The 25,437-nt window shown below is 44.0% G+C and overlaps 1 non-coding gene across 1 annotated transcript; it reads left to right on the top strand.

Annotated features, from left to right (window-relative positions):
- Nucleotides 1–17,861: 17,861 nt before the first annotated feature.
- On the top strand, nucleotides 17,862–17,934 carry Trnaa-agc (transfer RNA alanine (anticodon AGC)). The gene has a single exon. It is a non-coding gene; the product is annotated as a tRNA-Ala (tRNA).
- Nucleotides 17,935–25,437: the final 7,503 nt, after the last annotated feature.

Genomic DNA, 25,437 nt, shown 5'->3' with positions numbered 1-25,437 from the left:
GTGGGGGGCAGCGATTTAGGACTTGGAAATTGTGTTTTGCCTCCATGTTGCCCCGGCCACTTTCTGCCATCACTGGGAACAGCTGTGGAACTGGTAAAGAGGAGATGAAGTGGGTAGAGGCAGGACGCCAATGCCCACTAAAAGAACCAGAGTTCGTGGAGGGTCTCAGCTCTTAGTAATGGGACAGAGATGCCCCCCTGAGAAGGGGAAGATACATGAGCCATAGAGCATGGTGGCCATGATGGGGGTGACTAGAGTGTGTGTGGAAAGGGTTAAACTTTCTAATTCACTCCACTGTCTTTCCTATTGCCATCTCCTCTCCCTTCCCTTCATCCCCCTTTGTCTGATCTAATGAACTTCTATTCCCTACCCCCTTATCTGGTGTTAGCGTCTTTATATCAGAGAGAACATTAAACCTTTGGTTATTTGGGATTGGCTTATTTCACTTAGCATGATAGTCTCCAGTTCCATCCATTTACCAGCAAAAGTCATGAAGTCATTCTTCTTTATGGCTGAGTAATATTCCACATTGTGTATTTAGACCACATTTTCTTTATCTACTCATCTATTGAAGGGCACCTAGGTTGGTTCCATAGCTTAGCTATGGTGAATTGAGCTTCTGTGAACATGGATGTGGGTGCTTCGTTGTATTTGTCAGTAAATGGATGGATCTGGAGACTACCATGCTAAGTGAAATAAGCCAATTCCCCAAATCGGAAGGCTGAATGTTCTCTGTGATATTCAGATGCTAACACACAACAAGGCAGTGAGAGGGAAGAATAGAATTTCACTGGATGAGACAAAGGGGAATGAAGGGAAGGGAGGGGAATGGGAACAGGAAAAATAGTGGAATGAATGGGACATAGATTTCCTATGTTCATATATGAACACATGACCACTGAGCCCCATCCCCAGCTCTATTTTGTGTTTTATTTAGAGACAGGGTCTCACTGAGTTGCTTAGGGCCTCACTAAGTTACTGAGGCTGGCTTTGAACTCACAATCCTGCTGCCTCAGCCTCCAGAGCCACTGGGATGACAGGCCTGTGTCCAGCAACAGAAAGTTAATCAAAGGCTTTAGATTAGAAGGAGGGTTTGATCTCATTTGTAGGATGTTTGCAAAACCTGTCAAAGATCTTGACCCACCCCGCACACAGGGCAGCGGGAACATATATATATACATGCACCAAGGAAATGTGACAAAAATAGATTATTCCAGTAGGAATGGCCATCATCAGAATTTCAGAGTCCCTTTGAGAGACATTGGGGTGCTCATAATACACCTCATGCAGTACTAAGCCTCCCATGTCAAAAAGTCAACCCTCCCTGCCACCCTACAGAGTAGCATGTCCAAGCCCACGAGGAAACCCAGCTTCTCTGTGTGACGTCCACAGGTCCTGTGAGTGGTCACATGGACCCTTCACCCCGGGTGGGCTGCCTCCCGCTGAAGCTGGGTCTGACATGCTCAGTCCAGGCCTGGAGGAAGCCCAGGCCATCTGTCAGGCTACCAAAGGCTTCTGATTCCTTGTTTCTGATTGATTACCTCTCAGCCATGTCTGCCTTGAAGTCATTCCCAGAACTGAAGAGGTCCTTTGAATGTCTAATAAACTCCACACGTTGGATACTCAGACATTTTAAACTTGCCCAGGGGACCCAAACCATGTCTCAGCATCTGATTTCTCTCAGAGTTTCTTCACTGAAATTTCAAAGTACGCTCTATGGATCCCAGCCAGGTAACGGCCAGGCCAAGAGTGGATCAGAGGCCAGGCCTCTTCACTCAACACAGCCCTCTTTAAGTGTTAGTTTCCATACAGCAAGGCCATCTGTGTTAAAAAAAAAAAAAAAATCAATCGACTCCGGGATCATTTTCTGCCTTCGGAAAAAATAAGTTTTTATAAATCGTGTATGCACAGTACAATTGTGACCTGGCTCATAATTCACTACTTGCAAAGCAGTCCCTGAAGTTCGTCTCCTCCAGGCTGAGGTCACTCGAGCCCCTGGGGGAGGGGGTAAGAGGTGTGAGAAGTCCACACTCTGAATCCTTCCTGCTAGGAATACTTGACACGTGACGGCTTTGTAGGGGACTCCTCCATAATCAAGGTGTCATAACAAGGTGAAAAGCCACTGGAAGAGATGTCGTATATAAAAAATAGTTTCCATCCCATAAGATGATTCTAATGTCCATCGTGACTCTTTCCTAGGTGTGAAGGGATGTTGAAATAGGGGATCCTCGGGAATCTGTTTTGCACAGGAGAAAGCACCTTGTATGTGTAGAAGATGATGTTTTGATTGTCCATGGGCCTGTTTTACCTTTGATGTGACCAACCTGAAAGCACTTTGCATCAGTGTGTCACTTAGCTTTTCAAGACAGTGAAAACATTCCTGACGTAGACATCTCCAAGGAGGAAAGGTGGATTTGGACTCCAGGTTCAATCCATGGCGGCTGGTTCCACTGCTGTGCTCCAGAGGAATGGCAGAACATCATGGCGGAAAAGTAGAGCAGAGGGAAGCTGTTCGACTCCCTATAACCAGGATGAGAAAGAAAGGCAGGGGACGGGGACAATATATAGAGACTTGGAGCACATCTCCAAGAACCCAACCTCCAACTAGTTTCCACCGCCTCCAAGAACCCATTCAGATTACAGATCCCTCAATCAGTGAATCCAGTGTTGAGGCCAGAGATCTCGTGATCAATCAATTCCCCAAAGCCTACCTTTTAACATTACTACACTGGGGACCAAGTCATTAACACCTGAACTCTTGGGGGACATTCCAGAATAAAACAATAACCATCAGAAAGCTGTTGGTATACCCTGCTAAAATCCAAATTCAATGAATGATTTAGATTTTTTTTGCATGCTTGCAAATGCAGGAAATTGGTATATTTGATTTTTAGTGTTGAAGGGGTGAGTTAGCATCAGTTGTCTCAACTTCAGCAATGGGCTAGTCAGCTTTCCTTTACTATGACAAAATACGTGAGATAATCAATTTAAAAAGAGGAAAGGTTTTAGAGATTTTGGTCCGAAGTCAGTTGGCTGCACTGTTATTGGTCCTGTGGCATGGCACTATGATATGGTAGGAATCTGTGACTTCATGGCAGCCAGAAAGCACAGAGAGAAGAAGAGGTGAAGGTCCCTATGTTCCTTTCAAGAGCATGCTTCTAGAACACCCTCCTACTAGACTCTACCTGTTAAAGGTTCCTCCACCTCCCAAGAGCACCACAGGTAGCAACTGAACCTCAACACACTGGCCTTCAGAGGACCCTTACCCAAAGCATAGCAATTGATATTTGGTTCAAATATTCCTGCACGGGGGACTGTCCTACGTACTTTGGAATGTTACTAACATACACTTGGTCTCTACCTAGCTCCACTTCCCTGCCGTGACAATCTGAAAGTGTCTAGATCTTGCATGAGTCCCCTGGAAGTCAAAATGGCCCCAGATTGAGAACCACTGCGGTAGACGGATGAAGGTGAGCTCTATATAACTCTGGTCCCTTCAGGGTTGTTACTACTTTATAGGGTTGACAATATTTTCATCCTACTTGGCAAATCTGAGAAATTAAACTGAGGGTCCCCTAGCGTGGCAATGAATTATGTGGTCAATGGCAGAGGCTTGGGGAGGATTAGCCACACTTGATTAAATTAGCATTTGGGATTATGTCTGCGTGGAGACCCAGAGGGGAGAGAAGTAAAAGAAAATAAGGCAGGGCTTTGATTCCCCTGTTGCACATGGTTTATAATCTTGGTATTAAAAACGTAAAGACACAAAAGACAACATTTCCCATACACAGCTCAATAGCACACGCGCACGCGCGCACACACACACACACACACACACACTCTAAAGGCTCCAAATTCCAGGATTCTTGCCCTCGAGGTGCAACAGGAGAACTTCAGAACAGTTAAGCCCAGTGAGCAGCTATTTTTTTTGCCTTGTTCCTTTGGGAACAGAGAACTTCCCTACGTTCTGACAACTGAGAACTTTATCAAAGTTCTTTGCTCTTGCTCCCTATGGAGTAAGATACCCAAAATCCTGGGAGATGACCAGCTTCAGAGAAACCTGAAGTAGAACACACGAGTCGTAACTGGCACTTGTACCCACCTTTCCATGAAAGGGCCCCGAGAACTCTGAAGTTTAACTAAGGTTCACATTGGAGGGCACCAAGGCCCAGGCCAGGGGATTCACCCGAGGTCACGTAGGCAGGAAAGGACAGACCAGGAAATGAAGACAAAGGGACTTTAGAATTCCTCCTTCTGAGATCCTTTCATTCTTCTCTGCTGAAGTCTATCTCCTGTCTTCCTCCCTCCCTCCCTCCCTCCTTCTGCTCCCCCAAGTGGAATCCGGTGTCTGGCTCATAATAGGTGCTCAATAAATAACTCATTCAAAGAAGGACTCCAACCACGGACACCAAGGAACATAGAACATAGAACACAGGTCTCCACGGAAACCGTAAGATTCATAGCTCTTCAGACCCCGCCCTGACATAGACGTGCACTGCCGCTGGAAAACAGGCATCCTGTCTCCCTCCTCTCCAGATATGCCAGGAGCATAAGCAAAACGAAGTCAGCATCTCTTCACCCCTGTGACGCTCTGTCTCCTCAGCCCCCCACCCACGTCAAGGAGATGGAGACCCGGGGCTAGTGCCGAGGAGCTCCCCGTCATGCAACCCAGACCCCACACACGGTGCAGACACCGCGAACCCCCGGGGTGCAGATCCTGACACGCTGCTGCAATCACACAGAGGTGCGCTGGAGTCTCGTGGCCTTCAACAACCCCACAGCTGACAAAGGCACAGAGGCCCAAACGACCCCGGCGAATGAGGAGGAGACGGACAAATAAAGACACCTCACTCTTGTCCCTCGACCCTCCAGCACTTCCATCATTAGAATGGTCCAATACCGCACCCTTTGCCCCCAGCACAGTCCCCTCCCCACCAATCTCCTCCCTGAATGGAATGTGAACCTGCAGTTGGAGTGATCGTTCTTTTTCTTTTCTATCTGCGGGGTACCAGGATTGAACCCAGGGGTGCTTAACCACGGAGCCCCATCCCCAGCTCTTTTGTATATTTTATTCAGAGACAGAGTCTCCCTGAGTGGCTTAGGGCCTCACTAAGTGGCCGAGGCTGGCTTTGAACTCACGATCCTCCTGCCTCAGCCTCCCCAGCTGCTGGATGACAGGTGTGCACCACTGGGCCCGGCAGACATTTCATTTTCTCTCCACTCCACTGTACCGTGAGCAGCTCACTGTGCCTGGCGCGTCGTGATCACAGCAACGCCGGTTAAATAAGTGAACTGGTGTCTTCACAGAAAGAGGGAGCCAGGTTGGAAAGGACAGATTCAACCTTATCAGAGACCAAATTTAACTTTTCTGTCCCCAAACTGCCTACCCCGTTGGCCCTCTGTGTCTTCTGTGCTCTGGTGACTCACCCCCTGGCCAAGTTTGGGATTCACAGGAATCCAGAGTCCTCCCACCCGGCAAAGCCAAGGAAACCCCAAATCAGTCCATGGCTTATGTCCCGTTCCCAGATTTTCTGACCCCTGTATATTTTAAGAGAAACCGAACCTTAATTCATTTATGCTTGGTGTAAACGTCTTCATCTAATTTCCCTCAATTTGGGAAAATCAAAACCTTCTCCCTCCGCCACGGGAAGTCGTATTTTGTCAAGACTCCATGAACTTGAACCCAGAGAGGTTGGGATGCTGGGCCACCTCAGAAACCACAAAAATGGCAGAAATGCGGGAAGTCAGAGCGGTCCCCGCGCCTCATCGGCGGGTCCTAACATTTTGTTCAAGCTGCAGAGATCTGTGTGATAGCAGCTCCACCCCAGCCGCGGCTCTTGGCACGGACACGGGAGGCCGGGAGCGGATTCTGACCTTAGAAGGCAGTTTGCACAGCGACCCTTTCGGCCTGTCGAGTTTCTCCTGTGACCTTTGAAAACAGCTGGGCCCAGTTCCATCTTGTCCCAGAGCCACACGGGCCTGCTCTGCACCGCGAAGCGTGAGGGCCATGAAGTTGGAGGAGGACACAGAGCAAGACACGGAGTGGCCCCGTTGGACTGCAGCTGCTCTGAAGCCAGCCCCCCGCCCCCCCCAAGAAAGCAGGTTTTATTGGTTTGTTTTTAACTTTTAAATGGCTTATAGATTTTTATGCTTTGAGACCGTTTTTCCCAAGCTCGGATAGGTTTGAACCCTGCCACGTGCTGTTCTCCCCATGAACACAAACCTTGGATATGCATGAGACCCGCCTCCCCATGACTGGGTGAGTCCCCATAAATGATGAGGTATCGTTACATTTGATTAAATAATCCACGTGACATCTTTTGACGTTCAATGTGAGTCTGACCTCAGTTTTTTTTTTTAATCTGAAAAATGGGGCTCAAAGATAGAAATCTACCAAAGTCGGTCGCGGTGGTGCACGCCTGTCATCCCAGCAGCTCGGGAGGCTGAGGCAGGAGGATCACGAGTTCAAAGCCAGCCTCAGCAACTCAGCGAGGCCCTCAGCATCTCAGTGAGACCCTGTCTCTAAATAAAACACCAAAAAGGGCTGGGGATGGGGCTCTTGGGTTCAAGTCCCAGTACCAAAAAAAAAAAAAAAAAAATAGATATCTAAATGTCAAAGGGTTCCTGTGGGTTCATGCCATAAGATGTACATGCTTGATAGAGTGCCTGGCATATGCTGTATTTGAAAAGGGAGGCATTCCCCTGTACTCTTAGAGGAAGTATAAACTGGAATAACCACTTTGAAAAATAGTACAAAATATTTCTTTTTTTTTTTTTTTTTTGTTACCAGAGATTGAACCCAGTGGAACTTAACCACTAAGCCCCATCCCCAGCCCTTTTTTTATATTTTTATTTAGAGACAGGGTTTCGCTGAGTTGCTTAAGGGCCTCACTAAGTTGCTGAGGCTGGCTTTGAACTCCAATCCTCCTGCCTCAGCCTCCTGAGCCACTGGATTACAGGCGTGTGCCACTGCACTTGGCTTTATTTCTTGTATTTTAAAGCTGGTGCATCTCCTGGCCTGGCAACTCCACTTCTCTGTATTTACAGTACAGAGATCCTTGAATCCAAGGAGACAAGTGGAAAATACGAGAACAGCATGGTTTATAGTAATGAGACGCTGGGTATAACAAAAGAGTTCCTTCACTTTAAGAAGGAGAGGCAAACAGTGGATGTGTAACCGATGTGATTCTGCCATCTGTATACGGGGTAAAGATGGGAGTTCATAACCCACTTGAGTCAAAGTGTGAAATATGATATGTCAGGAACTATGTAATGTTTTGAACAACCAGCAATAAAAATTTAAAAAAAAAATAAAAGAAGAAGCAAATTCCTGTAAGAAATGCCCGTACATCTTTCAAGAGGTGAACAATTTCAACTGCACATTGATGCACTGGCCCGGCCCTCTGCCGGCTTGCAGCTCTGCACCCCCGGGGAATGTGGAAACTTGTGCTCATTTAGCTGGGGCGCTGGGGCATGGGTAAGGGCACGGAAACCCTACCAGCCTTTAGCAGATGAGGAAGGAAGTCATCCGTCCCTGCTCTCCACAGTCCACTGGGCGGAACCCAGTAACCCAGCCCCGCCTCATCATGCTCTCCAAGCAGGGTCAGGAAGAGAGGAAATTAGGTCTCCAAGGAGCTGCGTGGTCACCAGTTCTAACCAGAGAGGACAGCGGGAGGTAGACCTGGGTTTCTTCACAAATGGACCCTCCAAGCCATGCCAGGGTTCAGAACGCATGGCTTGTCACAGCATGGATCCCTGGGGAAAGGACTTTAAGATGGATTTGACTGTTCCGAATTTTTTTTTTTTAATTTTTAAATTTTTTTGTTCTTTTAAAATATAGATAACAGTAGAATGCATTTTGGCAAATTATACATATATGGAGTTTAAGTTATTCTATTTAGGATCCCATTCTTGTGGTTGGACATGATGTGGAGTTTCCCTGGTCGTGTGCCCACATATGAACACGGGAAAGTTCTGTCCCATTCACTCCACTGTCTTTCCCATTCCCATTCCTCCCTTCCCTTCATTCCCCTTTGTCTAATCCAATGGACTTTTATTCTTCCCTCCCCGCTGTATTGTGTGCTAGTATCACATATCATCGAGAACATTCAGCCTTTGTTTTGGGGGGGATTGGCTTATTTCAGGCAGCATGATAGTCTCCAGTTCCATCTATTTACCAGCAAATACGGTATTTCATTCTTCTTCATGACTGAGTAATATTCCATCACATACACACACACACACACACACACACACACACACACACCACATTTTCTTTATGTTCAGGATGTTTGTTGGAAATAGTCTTGGGATCAACCTCTGACAAAGCAGGTCTGGGCAGACAAGAGTTGAGCTGTCATGCAGTCCCAAAGGTAGACTCAGTTACCCCACCGGGAGCTGTGGAGCTACGAAGGTCATTCTGAGTCATCCCAATTTGATCAAACCTGACAAAGCATTCATCGTCTTGCGGTGAACTTGCATAGGAACTAATCTGTGGGTATGAGATAATACTGGATCAGTTGCTAGATATTGCCCCGACTCTGGGATGGGTGAGGCTAAGAAGGGTGAGGCTCAAGGTGAGCTGGCTCTGTGCATCTGAGGGGTCCTGGGATGGGGGCGGGGGCACAGCTGAAGACAACTATTGGCACTGCTCGCAGCTAAGGAAATGCGTCCTTCACACTAGAGGGTTTAGCAGTGGACGACAGTGTCTGCCACCTGCCACTCAATCTAGTCTATTATGACTGCAGGAACCAAAGGAACGTACTGATTTTCTCTGACTAATTTCTATGTAGATACGTAGAAAAGGCCTGGATAGTTTGTCTGATAAACAGGTGTCAGGGTGGGGGGGCTCACTTTGAGAAGGAAGCAGGTCTGAGATGGAGGGTCAAAAACCAAAACAACAGCACCCAAAAAAGAACTGCCATCCCATCTGCAATTTTTAATCCTTTAAACAACAACAACAGCAAACAAAAATGAATGGCTATTTGACTTACATCACGGGAAGTTGATACAAATTGCATTTGAGATGCGCTTGCTGTCTAAGTGTGTGCAGTCGGCATATTGATCTAAACTGTTCTGCACATGGCTGACCTTCCACTTCTTCACCTAAAAATAACTCTTATGTATTCAAGGATGGATGGACTTTCCTTCTTTCTTCCTCCTACAGGTTTTTTGGCTTTTTTTACTGCTCAAGAACCTCACCCTGGGAGGGTGGCTGGGGTTGGGTGGTGCCGGGTGTGGGGCAGAGAGGAATGAAGCTGGATCAGCCATTTCTATGACTGGCTAGCAACTCTGGTAAGTAGGTTTAGTAGAGGGAAATGTTGAAAATCAGTTATTCGGATCCTCTGACCCGCTCAGACGTGTGTGTGACGCTCTCCTCCCATTAGCATACACCCCTGAGAATGGGCCATAATGGCATTTGCAGGGATGACAGATGAGATTCCCTCCAAGGAGTATGTGGCTCCAATTAGACTCATTTATTTTTTTCTCTTTCAAATGGTACATCCTAATAGGGCATTTTGATAAAAAAGTCATATTCTATTGTATTTTCACCCATTACCCATCTCTACATCTTTCTGCATGATAGAGTTGATGTAAACAGACCAAGATCACTCCCTTGAATTTGAAAAGAGCATTTTCCCTGTTATGTGGTCTGGCAATGGAGTGGGGAGTGCAAGCCAGCCACAAGGAATAAGGTCACTGGAAACGGTCGATCACGACATATTGAAATATTTGTCGAATTTAAATATGATTCAGATGGGTTAGCTAAGAAGATGAAGGAATTAGGTTGACTTTATTTTTTTTTCTTCAATTTCCTATTATTCTTTTTTTCCTTTTTAATTTGTTCTAACCAGGTACACATGATGGCAGAGTGCATTTCAGTTCACTGGACACAAAGAGAGCACAACTCTTCATCTCTCTGGAGGTACACGAGGTAGCTTCACACCACAGTGCAGTCATTCATGGACCTGGGGGGATGACGTCCATCTCACCCCACCATCTCTCCTGCCCCCGTGCCCCCTCTCCCCTCCCTTTTGCCCCAATCCAACTCCCTCCATTTCCCCCCCACCCCCATTATGGATCAGCATTCACTCATCAGAGAGAACGGCCAGTCTTTGGTTTCTTGGGAATGGCTTACTTTGCTGAGCATGATATTCTCCAACTCCATCTATTTTAGGTTGACCTTATATGGAGAAAAACTTCGTTCCTGAATTTAAATATTTAAATGGTTGTCGAATTCACTATTCCATTTCCAGACTGAAATGAAAGAGAAAAATCCTCTTTTCAAATTCAAGGAAATTATCTTGGTCTGTTTATCTTAGCTATTTTTTTCTTTAATTAATTTTTTGAAATTTATAAATGACAGCAGAATGCATTACAATTCTTATTACCCATATAGAGCACAATTTTTATATCTCTGTTTGTATATAAAGTATGTTGACACCAATTCATGTCTTCCTACATGTACTTTGGATAATGATGCCCATCACATTCCACCATCCTTGCTAACCCCCTGCCCCCTCCCTTCCCCTCCCACCCCTCTGCCCTATCTAGAGTTCATCTAATCCTCCCATGCTCCCCCTCCCTACCCCACTATGAGTCAGCCTCCTTATATCAGAGAAAACTGATTTCATCTCACTCCAGTCAGAATGGCAGCTATTATGAAGACAAACAACAATAAATGTTGTCGAGGATGTGGGGGAAAAGGTACACTCATACATTGCTGGTGGGACTGCAAATTGGTGTAGCCAATATGGAAACCAGTATGGACATTCCTTAGAAAACTGGGAATGGAACCACCATTTGACCCAGCTATCCTTCTTCTTGGTCTATACCCAAAGGACTTAAAAACAGCATACTACAGGGACACAGCCACATCAATGTTTATAGCAGCACAATTCACAATAGCTAAACTGTGGAGCCAACCTAGATGCCCTTCAGTAGATGAATGGATAAAAAAATGTGGCATGTCTACACAATGGAATATTACTCAGCATTAAAAGAGAATAAAATCAGGTAAATGGATGGCGTTGTCCAATCTCAAAAAACTATTCACTATTTTATGATGCCACTGTCATCTGCCCTTAAAATCCTCCTTGTTATGACTATTGATACCTTTAGTTTTAACTGAGTAATTCTATCCAATCCAAAAATGAGCAGCTTTTTCTCAGGATTAAAAGGCTGTGGCCAAAAAAATCTTTAAATAAAATTCAAAGAACTAAGTTTCTCAATCAGATAGCCACTCAGTGATCTTGAGGTAAATCCTTCAGACTGCCTCAGTTTGTTCAGCTCTAAAATGAATGTACAATAAATTGGGTGCAGTGGTGCACACTGTTCTCCCAGAAGCTCAGGAGGCTGAGGCAGGAGGATCAAAAGTTCAAGGCCAGCCTCAGCAATTTATCGAGGCCCTATGTTATGTAACTTACTAAGACCCTGTCTCAAAATAAAAAATAAAAAGGACTGGGGATGTGGCTCAGTGATTAAGTGCCCCAGATTCAATCCCTGGTATAAAAAACAAAAATTAAACAAAACAAAATAAATAAACAAATAAGTAAGTAAATAAATAAATGTACAATGAAAAATCTTACACTTCATGTCTCAGACCCATTTTTGGATTCACAATTTTCAACTCAACCCTGGTAGTAAGGAGCTTTGGTACAGCTATGTTATTGGTATCAGATGGAACTTCTTCCTGAGCCACATCACATATTGGCTGTTTGATGTTGGGGACAATAAGTGACCTCTCCAAGATTCTACTTTCTCACGGGTGCCATGAGATCACAGAAGGGCTCATTCATCACGAGATGGGTTTGAAGGTCAAGGAGGATAAAGCCCTAACACGATGCTTGCGACATAGCAGACTTGTAAGAAAAGGGAGTTATCCTCCAATCGCAGCTGTCCCTTGAACAAGACGCACTCTGTTTTTCTCCTTTCCTAAGGAAAAAAGACACACATTGTAAAATAAGCAGTCTTCAAAGACAACCTGAAGACGTCTGAGAATCCCAAAGGCGGAAAGTTCCCTGAGTTCAGAGCGGTTTCACTCATTCCACGGATCCAAAGTCACAAAGGAGAGCGTCGGTGGACTGTGTGCCCAGGCTGGTTCCTGAGGGTCCTCCCCTCCTCCCGGGCTGCCTCTCCTGGGGATGGTGGTGTCTGCAGAAACCATCGGAGCTGTCAGGAACAGAGTCGCCTCGCCAGACTGGGATGTCAGAGGAGAGAGTCCCTTTCCTCAGACCAGAGGGGTTTGGTGTGTAAGAGTGTCCAGGTCTGCAAGAAGACAGAGCTGGGACACAGAAACTCATAAAGGACCCCGAGCACACACGGTGGGTGAGTGACACAGCAAGAGAGACCCACCTGGGGCAGGGCAGGATCACAAGGTTACAAAGGAGAAGCCCAAAGATCGAGCCTATGATTACTAGTGTAGGTGGCAACCAGAGGCTGACGACATTCCAGAATGCTCTCAGTTACACAATTTCAATGGATCATGGGAAGTTTCATATAAAAATGAGAGTCCCCCCGGCCCTCCCCTTAGAACTACAGCTCAAAAGCAAGCCGTGTTTCTCCACTGGGAATCCTGAAGTGAGCTGGCGTGACTCAGGGGGTTAGGCTGAGAAGACTGTGGAATTGGGTGAGCTTCACATGGAGGAAACTTAATTCCTGAAAGCGTGGAGGGACAGGGTGGGGGTTGGCAGTAAAATGCTTAGATGCTGTGTCTTGTCAGGAGGCCACTAGTCAATACACAACTGCAGACAGCCAAGGAGACGTACTCCTTGTCACTAGAAGAAAGGTCCAACTAAGCAGGTAATTACTTCTGTCTGTTTAGTTGCCTGTTGTTTGCCCGGCACTGAGAAGACCCTTGGTAAGCAACTGGATCCCATGTTTTCTAAGCTCATTCTAATTTAAGACTTATGTGGGTCCATCAAAAAATACAAATGAAAAATGGTCATTATTTTTTTTTTGGTTTTGTTTTGTTTGGGTACTAGAGATTGAACCCAGGGATAATTAACCACTGAGCCACATCCACAGCCCTTTTTTATTTTTTCTTTACAAACAAGATCTCACTCAGTCTCACTAACTTTCGGAGGCTGGCCTTGACCCCAAGAGCCTCCTGCCTCAGCCTCCTGAGACACTGGGATTACAGGCATGCACCCCTGCACCTGGCTCATGGCATATGTCTTAAAACCTGATTTGAACGAGTACTATCTAAGGGACTAAATCGCATCTAACATCATATCTATTTGTGGTCAAATAGTTGCCTGTTGTGCTTTTAAAAAAATATACTTGTTCTTTTTCTGGCCTCAATAGAAGTTTATTGGAGAGACCACTTATCACAAAGAATTAAAACTGGGGTTGGACAGCCCAAGACTGTGGCCCCTCAGAGAAAGAAAGCAAATGAGCTAAGGCTTGAAGTAGCCCTGGTGTTATACCTAGTTGCTTTCCAGATTGCCCCAAGGAAAGAGAAACTCAGGTGGATCATTGGAGTCTTGCTGAGTAGGAGAGAGACAGAGGAGACCAGAGTGACCACAGTTTGTAGGTCAGTGAGTACAGCTAAGGAAGGAGCTATGTAGAGAAAGAAAGAGCTCAAGAGATTTGCACCAATGTGCCTTTGAGTTTTGGCTGATTAGTAAGCTACCTAGCACCAGATGCCACAAGCCACGGGAAAGAAAAATTAATGCAAAACTAGGCCATGAACAATTACTAGATCTCCATCAGCTTCAGACATACTCAGACTGCAGTCGACCACAGTGGAGAAACACCACTGAATCTACGCATCGTTCCATAATATTCATGGTCGGTGATCATGCAAAATTACCCAGAGAATAAGTACGACTCTGTATCTGCCTTAACAAATTCTGAACACACACACTCAAAAGATCAAACTAGCCCACATGAAATTTAAACTCTTGCCAGAACAAAGCACAACTCTCTCTAAAAGAACACAACAAAACCCAGACATTGGGTAAGGTAACACGGACAATGCCCAACAGCCAATAAAAAATCACTAGACACATCAAGCATTGGAAACAATCTCTTCTCCACAACAGGGAGAAAAAAATAGTAAATAGGACCAAACATAGAAGTGACAGTGATGATGGGAATCGGCAGAGAAAGACCCAGAAACAACAATCACAAGTCATTCCGGCATTTATAAGAAAACATGAATGCAATGACTGAAATGGTAACTGTACAAGAGAACTTAGTGGGACTTTTAAAACAGAAAGAGGTGACATCTGAAGGGCAGAATCCACCAAATGGTCCCCAAAGCCACTTCCTGTTGCAGAAGAAAAGGCCAGTGAGCTTGAACACACAGAAAGGGACAGCAGAGTCCTTCCAAACTCAGATGCTGTGACAATCATATGTCTGCATCCAAAAATATCAGCTTTGATCCTATCTCACCACACATGAAAATATACTGGAAGAAGATTTAAAAAAAAAAAAAAACTAAACATAAAACCTAACACTATAATACTTTCAGACATTGGGTAGGCCAAGATTTCTTAGGGCACAAATAATATGAACTATAATAAAAAGAATGGATAAAATTCATTTCTTCAAAAGCATACAAACTTGTTACTGAAAAAAAATCATTGAAAAAAACAAGATGTTGGGCCAGGTGTGGTGGCACACATCTGTAATCCCAGAGGCTTGGGAGGCTGAGGCAGGAGGATCACCAGTTTAAAGCTAGCCTCAGCAATTTAGGGAGGCCCTGAGCAACTCAGTGAGACCCTGACTCTAAATAAAGTACAAAATAGGGCTGGGGATGGGGCTCAGTGATTAGGCGCCCCTGGGTTTAATCCCCAGTACCAAAAAATCAGCTAAATCAATAAGATATTGGGACTAGGATGTTACTAAGTGGCAGAGTGCTTGTCTAGCATGTGCATGGCACTGGGTTCAATACCAAGCATACCACCCCCACCCCCCAACACACACACCCAATATTAAGTCCATGATTAAAAGAAAACACTTACATTTCATGCTGTAGAATTGTACACAATTGTATCCAGATTCATCATAGCATTTTATCCAGAATATAAAAAGAACTCTCATAACTCAATAACAAAAACATAACCCAGTTTCCCAGTTTTTGAAACAGACAAAAGATTTGAACTCATACTTTACAAAAAGAGAACTAGGACTGGTCAATAGACACTGGAAGATTCTCATCATCACTGTTACTGTAGAAACGTGATTTTAAACCATAAGACTATGTCACTATACACCCACTAAAGAGACTCAAAGGAGAACTAAAATGACATTACCAACGTTTGGAGAAGATGAAAAAAAGACAACTAAAAATGTCACATATTGGTGGTGGGAGTTGAAAATGGTACAAATACCTCAGAACACAATTTGGTAGTTTCTTATAAAGTTGGATAGATCCTTACCATGTAGCCAATGGACTCCTCTTGTAAGTATGACTCTAATAAAAATGTCTGACTGCACAGACTACTTTCCTATTTCTATATAAGTGTCCATTGGAATGCACAATAAAAATCTCAGGAACCTTCCACCAAATGAAAGCAGCACGACGCAAAGATCACGTACTGCCTCGCTCCATGTGTTTGAAGGTCTGAAGCGGGTACTCAGTTCATACGGATAGAAACTGTCATGGTGGCCGGGTAGGGGCGCGGCATTTGCCTGAGCAGGGTCAGAAAGAGTGTGCAGGAGGGAGTAAGATGTTTAGCATGTAGGCAATTATCTGTCTCTTGATTTGAGGGATAGTTACATGTGTTTCTGCATACATCCAAATCCACCGAGCTGTTCACTGGAGTACATTCATCTTGTCATATGTAAATTAAGACTTCAATAAAGCTGATTACATATGTATATTTATATTCTCCTAGGGAAAAGCTATTCTAGGTTTCCAGCTATCCATCTTTCCTATCAGGGAATCTCTTGAATTTTTTTTTTTCTAGGTTTCTGCTATTCTGCAGCCCTGGTAAATTTCAGCCCTCTTACCACCATGCCACACAACAAACACAAATGATAGCTGTTGTCATGACTACAAATACCTTCGGTGGCACAAAAAGAAAACTTTCCAGACTTTTCCCAACTAGATGACTGTGAAAGTTTCTGGCACGCTCATCGAGATCCATAGGTCAACAATCTCACTCACACTGATCCCATCATGCATAAGCTAGGCGCTTCATATACAGAGCTTTAATGATTCTGCAAAAACTAAGAAGGTTATCCATGCTCCTGAAGGGAGAGTCAACCACTGTAGCCATGTTTATGATGATCTCAAAGCCTCTTTGGATGAAAATAATATCGACTGTGGGGTTTGTTGCAAAAAAAAAAAAAAAAAAAAAAAAAAAAAAAAACCTCATGATCCAGAAGTTGAATGTATGTCAATTTAGTCACAGTATTCTGGAATAATTTATTCCTGTCAACTTCATAGATGGGTGCACAAAATGAAGCCAGCAATTGTCAACAGCCTGAAACCAAACAGACAGGGTGACTTGCAACAATTAATAAGAGAATCCTAACAGAGGGAATTTATAGCACCACCGTGGATGAAGTTGGTAACCTTCAGCAAGGAGATTTTGAATCAATAGCTGCCCGAGAGTTTGCAGCTGCAGAAATTTAAGTGGGAATTGACGGGGAAGTCAGGTGTAAGAGAGGCTAGCAGAATATTTAAACCCAGATGCAAAACTTTGAGATTAATTATAAAGTGTCCAAAAAGTGGAATGAGAGTAACGATTTTGTTTTCAGGTTTCTAGAAAAACTGAACAAATGTTTATGGGAAATGTTGCAAATTTAAAGACACATACCTCGATAAATTCATGAAAAGGAGCATTTGAAAATGCAGAACAGGAAAATGTCTTTTAAAGATTCAATGCATGCACTTGGATTTATCGATGAGCCATCTATTTTTCTGCCTACTCAGTTGGACCACATAGATATGGATGGACAGACTTAATCAACAGACTAGGTAAGTAATAAGGCCTCAGGGAAGATAGTACATTGGGGCTCAATTTGGGCACAATGAGTCATTAACACCCTTGGGAGTTTACAGCTGTTAAACCAGACAAGGGAGCAGAGAGGCTCAGTGAATGCAATGGGATCTAATGGGAATTTCAAAGTAAACTTATTTTTTTAAGATGTATAGGAACCTTAATCATTAAGCTTTCTTATTCCCAAAGCAAATCACCCCATCAAAAGATGCACTTAGGAGTGATCTTTCTTCTCTCTAAATTGCGCATTTAGAACTTCTTTTATTCTTGCAATGAAGCTACCATTTGACCCAGTTAGCTCACTCCTCAGTCTGGAACCAAAGGACTTGAAATCAGCATATTATAGTGAAACAGCCACATCCATGTTTATAGCAGCTCAATTCACAATAGCTAAGCATGGAACCAACCTAGGTGTCCTACAACAGGTGAATGGATAAAGAAAATGTGGCATATATACATGATGGACTGTTATGCAGCCATAAAGGAGAATGAGATTATGGCATTTGCCAGTAAATGGATGGAACTGGAGACTATCATGGTAAGTAAAATAAGCCAGTCCCAAAACACCAAAGGCTGAATGTTCTGTCGGATATGCAGATGATAACACAGAATAAGGGGGTGAGGGAAGAATAGAAGTTCATTGGATGAGACAAAGGGGAACTAAAGGCAGGGAGGGGGATGGGAACAGGAAAGACAGTGGAGTGAATGGGACAGAACTTTCCCATGTTCATATATGAACACACAACCAGGGAAACTGCACATCATGTCCAACCACAAGAATCGGATCCTAATTGGAACAAGCTATGCTCATTCTATGTATACATAATGTGTCAAAATACACTCTACTATGATGTAAAAAGGACAAATAAATAAATAAATTTTTTAAAAACCCTCCTTTTTTGGGCTGGGAATGTAGCTCAGTTGGTAGAGTGCTTGCCTAGCATGTACAAGGCCCTGGGTTCAATCCCCAGCACCACCAAGAAAACAAAACACAACTTTTGCAGCTTCCTACAGATCTATACTACCTCTGCCTTTAGAAATTCTGTAGTGTTCAGTATGCTCCTGTTTTCAAGTAGTAAAACATCAAGAATAAGAAAAGAGGTCACCCAGAAACAGAAGATAACATCAAGTGACAAAATGATCAGGTAATTTTGGGCAACATAGATGCTTAGTTCAGCAGAATGAAATGTGATTATGTACTCAGATATTTCATCCTGTTGTTTCAGAGTATTTATTTTTAAAATGAGTCCAGGTGTGGTGGGCTACACCTGTGATCCCCGTTACTCGGCTGGCTGAGGCAGGAGGACAGCAAGTTGGAAATCATCTTGGGAAACTTAGCAGACCCTGTGTCTGTAAGATAGAAATAAAGAAAAATAAAACATCTAAGATGTAGCTCAGTAGCAAAGCACCCAGGGTTCCATCCCTAGTACCAAAATTTTTTTTTTAAAAACCCAACTCTGATAATAAATAAATCTTAACTTTTTACATAAACAGCTCTGCTTACTCTTACAAATATATCATCTTGGAGTCAGGGAATAAATCTTGTGAATTTTTAGAAAGTGACTATTTTACACACAAGAGCAATTTACAAGAGCAATCGAATCTGTCTGAATAATTTAGTAAGGTCACCAGGAAGGCTTTCTCATTGTCACTGTCTTTCAAAGATCACAAATAAAACATGTGCTTAAATTAAAAAAAAAAAATTGAGATAGGCTTTCACTATAGTTGTTTAGGGCCTTGCTTAGTTGCTGAGGTTGGCCTCAAACTTTCGATCCTCCTGCCTCAGCCTCCCGAGTTGCTGGGATTACGGGCTTACTACACCATGTCCTTGTGTTTAAACTAAATGAAATTAAGGATGATTTTTGTGTAAGAGGGTGACATTTTTCACAGTGACTCTTTGTACTTGAGAAGTCTTGACTGAAGGTTTGAATCCTCTGCTCTCTGCACCACTCTGTGCATGAGGCCTTCATTTACCTCAGTAATAAGAAGAAGCACAATTACAACCAACTTTTTTCTTGTTTGTTTTTTCCGTCGTTTTCTCTGTTCAAATCACTTGGCCCTTCACATGTAACTTGGAATAATCCTATTCATAAGTTATCATTTTCATTTTGCAGCTGAGGAATGGGAGCAGGAAGAACCACCTTGTCCCAGATAATAGAGCTCAGAAAGAGAGGAAGCGAGAGTTTGAGCTTTCCATTAAACAAAACCCACAAATGCAAAAGGAGGGGGTCCCCAAAGCACCGCCTCTGGATGTCCTTCCGCTACAAACCTCATCAACTGATGGTCAGATCGCGTTGCTATTTTTCAATGTCTGACCATAAAATGGAAAAGACCTTTCCGATGGTTAGTCTATATGAATTTGTACTGAAGAAATAAGCATCAAAGCACAACAGCACACCTTTTGAAAGATAAGAAAGGAATTTTAGAATCCCTTTAGTAGCTCATATTGCTAAAGAGTGTTCTCCCCTGAAAGTAGCTTTCAAAAATCAACAACTGAAGGCTGCACCTTCCTTCAGGGTGAGCTAGGCAAAGACGATAGGGCTTTTATAGGATATTACTATGCAGTAGAGACCCGTTGAGTGTTTGTCAGCAGGAATTCACATGGGGCACTCCACATGGGGCATGGCTTGGAGCACAGAGTTAGGAATTAAGTCCTTCACCCAGATTTGGGACTTAGGGCTCAAAATGTGTTAAAGGTCATGCAGCTTCTAGGAGGTAAATTAGGATTCAAGTGGATTACAAAGCTCTTCCTCTTTTCACTGTTGAGGCTCTTCAAGAGTGTGTCCAAATAAATCCCTTTTCAGAAGTCCTAAATGCAAAGTGGGGTGGATAATCCCATCCAAAATGAATTTCAGTTGTCAGTTTATTGAGAGAGACATTTTGACCTCAGGGGGAAAAGTTACCTATGAACTATTTCACCCTATCTCAATTTCTCTTTCAGCTAACCCATGAGACAATTCCCTTAAAATTATATTGTTTCTGCCAGGCATAGTAGTGCACACCTCTAATCCCACCAACTAGGGAGGCTGAGGCAGAAGGATCACAATTTTGAGGCCAGCCTCAGCAATCTAGCAAAACCCTCTTCAACTTGAAAGCTAAGCACCCAAAAAACAAATAACCCAATAAATAAATGGGCCAAGGACCTGAACAGACACTTCTCAGAAGAGGATATACAATCAATCAACAAATACATGAAAAATTGTTCATCATCTCTAGCAATTAGAGAAATGCAATCGAAACCACTCTAAGATTTCATCTCACTCCAGTCAGAATGGCAGCTATTAAGAATATAAACAATAATAAGTGATAGTGAGGATGTGGGGGAAAGGGTACACTCATACACTGCTGGTGGGACTGCAAATTGGTGCAGCCAGTATGGAAAGCAGTATGAAGATTCCTTGGAAATCTGGGAATGGAACCACCATTTGACCCAGCTATCCCTCTCCTCGGTCTATACCCAAAGGACTTAAAAACAGCATACTACAGGGACACAGCCACATCAATGTTTATAGCGGCACAATTCACAATAGCTAAACTGTGGAGCCAACCTAGATGCCCTTCAGTAGATGAATGGATAAAAAAAAATGTGGCATGACTACACAATGGAATATTACTCAGCAATAAAAGAGAATAAAATCATGGTATTTGCAAGTAAATGGATGGAGTTGGAGAAGATAATGCTAAGTGAAGTTAGCCAATCCCCCCAAAACAAATGCCCAATGTTTTCTCTGATATAAGGAGGCTGACTCATAGTGGGGTAGGGAGGGGGAGCATGGGAGGAATAGAGGAACTCTAGATAGGGCAGAGGGGTGGGAGGGGAAGGGAGGGGATAGGGGGCTAGCAAGGATGGTGGAATGTGATGGACATCATTATCCAAAGTACATGTATGAAGACACAAATTGGTGTGAACATACTGTGTATACAGAGATATGAAAAATTGTGCTGTATACATGTAATAAGATTTGTAATGCATTCCGCTGTCATTTATTTTTAAAAAAAATCAATCAAAAAAGAAAAATAAAAAGAAAAAGTACAGTAGTAAAGCACCCCTGGTTTAATCCCCAGTACCAACAAGAAAAAAGAAATTTAAAGGTTTCAAACATACCCCGTCTAGTGATAGCAGATTAGCTCAAATTCTCCAAACAAACAAGGTGTAGGAGGCGTGGGAAAAGAACCTGACCTTGTTCTTGAGATCAGCGCTATTTAAGTGCATGTATAAAAAGCCCCCCAGAGGGAAATATTCAATATTTTCCACTAGTTCGGCTCAGGTTCATTTTCTTATCACCAGATATTACATATTTACACAGGTGCTCCTCTGGTTTAATCGTCTGGAAGCCGTCCCTGGAAGCTGAGCTGGTGCCGGGGCTTTGGCGATGCAGTCCAGCTGGGGTCTGACAGGTAAATAATGACCACTAATCAAGGCCTAAATGAATTCAGGTTCTTCAAAGTCAGATGCGGGAGGAGGGGACAGGGGTTATTGATGAACTGTTGGAATATCAGGAGAAATAAGAACTGGGCAGTCTAGTCTTCAATGAAAAACAACAAAGAACAGTTGACATCAGTTAGGGCTCGGCCACCGTGTCTACTATGGCACAGGGACCTCGGCCTGGACTCCCTGGGGCCCCCAGCAGCCATAAAGAGCTGGAGTATCTCAGGCGTCCCCTTGGCTCTGTGAAATTGACCTGGACCATGAGCTGTGTCCTGTTACGGGTTGTCAAGAGCACGTCATTCCATGATGGCATTATACAGAATTCAGATATCTTGACCTAAAGAGAAAAAAAATTCTTTGGCCTCTACCAGTAAAAAATAATCTAAGATAAAAACTGAGAATAAACACACTTCCTCCCTGAGAACAATCCCTAGGCTCTGAGGGCTTATTAGCAAGCCGACTTACCCTCCAGGGCCAGAGGGTTTCTGTAGACATTTCCGTGGAGTTACTATGAAGGCTCTCTTCCCCAAGGCCTGAGTCCCTCGGTGATGGGCTCCAGTGCTTCGAGGTCATTTGTTTAAAAGGGAGCCTGGACAGGCCTTTTAGTCATTTTTCAGCTTTCTGGTAATGCATAAAACAGTTCTGATAATTTTCAATAATGTACTCAGGAAATGTGCGTGGTGTAGCTCTGGAGCGCTTGACAAGAGAAATGCAGTTCAAACAGCATTAAGTTGCAGTGCCTGCAACCGCCTCCCAGGTTTTGGGACCAGCCAAGAGCGTCGTATCAGCCACAACAAGGCATTATTTTGACTGGTTTTCATCAATTTGACTCGTGTTTTTTTTTTTTTTTTCTTTTTTCTTTTCTGCCCTGCCTCTTCTAAAAGCATTTGGTTCCAAAGCAGAAAAAAGAATATTTTTCATGGTAACTCAGAGAACTTTCTTACAGTGTTCCAGAAAAATTGTGAGCTGGAGGATTTACCATCTGGTTTGGCTCCTGCTAGAAGGAGAAAATATTCCATGACTGTTCTCTTCCTTGGCCTGGAATGATGAGGCTCCATTCACCCTGAGCACAATTCCCACCAGAGTCCTGAATGCGGGCACCTGGGGGGAATGTTTGCTCTCTTAGGGCTGAGTGATGCTCCAAATATCACAATCACGAAGGAAAACACAAAGGAAAAGCCTCTGACTCCACGGAGGTCGTCCAAGATGCAGCACCGTGCATGTGCTGACTCAGGAAAACTTAGGCAACATACTGAAGACATTTGCAGGCCTGGAAATGGCAAATGGCTGACTTAAGGATTCAAGATGTTTTGTTTTTTGGTGGTTTGGGGTTTTTTGTTTTTGTTTTTGTTTTTTAGTGCCGGGGATTGAACTCAGGGGCACTCAACCACTGAGCCCCATCCCCAGCCCTATTTTGTAGTTTATTTAGAGACAGGGTCTCACTGAGTTGCTTAGGGCCTCACCATTGCTGAGGCTGGCTTTGAGCTTGCAATCCTTCTGCCTCAACCTCCTGAGCTGCAGGGATTATAGGCTTGCGCAGCTGCGCTCAGCTCACAATGCTTTTTAAGTCATCAAAAAAAAAAAAAAAGTATGTGTGTGTGTGTGTGTGTGTGTATAATACCAAAGTGTGGTTGTATGATAAGGGACTTTTGAAATTAAAAATAAATACATAACTTACAATGCAAACCCAGATTTGGGAATCTAACAATTAGCAAAGAACTTGACCACCCATACCAATGGGTGAATGGAAATAGGTTTTTCTTGACTTCAAAATATTTAGATGCAAAGTGAATTATTTCATCAATTTCCCATACATTTGCCCCCGGCTGTCCTATGTCTTCATGTCTCCTGGAGGGTTTGTCAGGTGTTTCTGGGACATCCGTGAGGGTTAGCTCTGCCCTGGGTGATTCTTAGCTGAGGCCTTGTCACATGGCTGGCAGAGTGAATCGGGGGACCTGCTGGATTTCATAGCCTAGTCATTGACAAAGCCTGGACTTCCACTGGGCCTGCAAAGCCCACAGTCTGTCAGAACTCTTGCCATAGATCTTAGCAACCTCTGCCTATGATTTATTTTCTTTCTTAAAACCCACAGTTTCCATCTTTCTATTTAGAAGAAACATTTTGTGGGTTCTCCTTGGCATACCCAAGCTACCAGCCTCACTACTCGTACATGTTGGAACCGTTATTAAATAAAGTGAGGATTAAACCCAAGCACTGTGACATTCAATCTGAGGACCAAGATGGCCACCAAGTGACGGACAGATGGAAGTATGTATGGTGCAGATCTATAATGAACACACGGACGATTTGCATCCCAAGCAAACCGCACAGGAATTCTTCAAGCTCCTCAGAGTGATGCACAGTTTAAAACTTACGAATTGTTTACTTCTGGAATTTTCCACCTGATGTTTTGGGACCACTGTGGACTGTGACTCAAACCATGGCAAGCACACCCTTGGATAAGGCGGGGCGGGAACTGTGGGAATGGTTGAGGGCCTCTGAGGTGCCAGGCATGCTGCACTGTGTACACTTCCACACTTAGCCTGGCTCCTGGCATTTAGAGTAGGTTGTTGGGGACAAAGTCACTGAAACGACTGCAGCACAATTTGGATGTATTTGAATAGGGTCGTGTGAGGTGCTAGGGAGATCAGAGAAAGCTTTCCCAGAGAGGGACACACCACGACACCTAGAACCTAAAAGATGAGGATAGATTTTCTAGAAAAGGCGTGTAGACAGAACATGGTCACCCTTGAAAGACGGGATCATGGCTTCTCTGGAGAACCCAAACCAGCTGAGAGCATCCGGGGAGTGGAGTGCAGAGGGAGTGGAGAAGAAGAATGGCCAATGCTTTGGAAAGGGGAGTGACCATCCCAGACAGGGGCTCCAAAAGTGGGAGGCCTCCCACTTTAAAAGATTAAAAGGAGACTGCACGGCCAGGGAAACTTGAATCAGTTACCTTTTTTTCTTTCAAAAATATAGGCTTGTAAAACAAATCCAGCCAGGCATAGTGGTGCACACCTGTCATCCCGGGGGCTCAGGAGGCTGAGGCAGGAGGATCGCAAGTTCAAAGCCAACCTCTGCAACTTAGTGAGGCCCTGAGCAACTCAGTGAGACCCTGTCTCTAAATAAATTATAAAAAGGGCTGGGGATGGGGCTCAGTGGTTAAGTGCCCCTGGGTTCAATCCCAGGTACAAAAAAAAAAAAAAAAAAAAAAAGAAGGAGCCCCAAGAAGTGAATTAATTAAAATTTCAGATTGTAGAAACCAAATTGCAATAGATCATCTGGTGAAGGGAAATGGATAGAAAATCACCCCTATTGCCAGGTACTCGTGAGCTCTGGATTGTCACACTAGTCAGTCGCACAAGAAGCAGGAGGTGGCAGCATCAGCAGGTGCCGCTGTCAGGAGGCACAGAAGTGAAAGTGGATCATCAGTGGCTTCTGTGGGGAGAGGCGCCCATCACAAATGGCAACAGGGTACCTTTCCTAGCTCCCCACCATCTGGTGTCAGTGCTGCAACTTTGTGTCGAACAGATTAGACTTGCCCTTTGCTTCTGTGCTACTCCCCCAACATCTGGTCATTGTAACAGAAACAAGGGTCTTGTGGAGGTATTGCCAGGATACATAATTGAAACTATGCCACTCTTTGACAACACACTGAGAGAGGTAAATCCTTCCCGCCTCCTAACCTTCCAGATATGCCAGGAAGCAGGTGAGATCAAAATAAAATGCAAAGAATTCATCTCTGGAAATTTTTGCAGGAAATAATCTGTCAAGCCTTGAAGATAAAGAGCTCCTTAAAACCAGGGCGAACGTCTTGCATACCCAGGACCAGAACTGACGGAACTAGAAGGTGCCCAGGGAAAGAAATGGCGCATCAGCATGGACTTCCAAGGCTCCGCATGGATTCAGAATTAACCTGGGAAATAGCTATTAAGAGCTGTTCCCCATCGTCACCAACAAAATGTTCTTGGCTCTGAGGAAGACGATGTGGTAGCCTGGATACTCTGGCTTGTGTACAAACCTTAACGACCACTTGCCTTGCCTTCAAGTTCA

This window comes from Urocitellus parryii, chromosome 3 (genome assembly GCF_045843805.1).
Source record: "Urocitellus parryii isolate mUroPar1 chromosome 3, mUroPar1.hap1, whole genome shotgun sequence".
NCBI lineage: Eukaryota > Metazoa > Chordata > Mammalia > Rodentia > Sciuridae > Urocitellus > Urocitellus parryii.
This window is presented reverse-complemented; position numbering and strand designations above follow the sequence as displayed.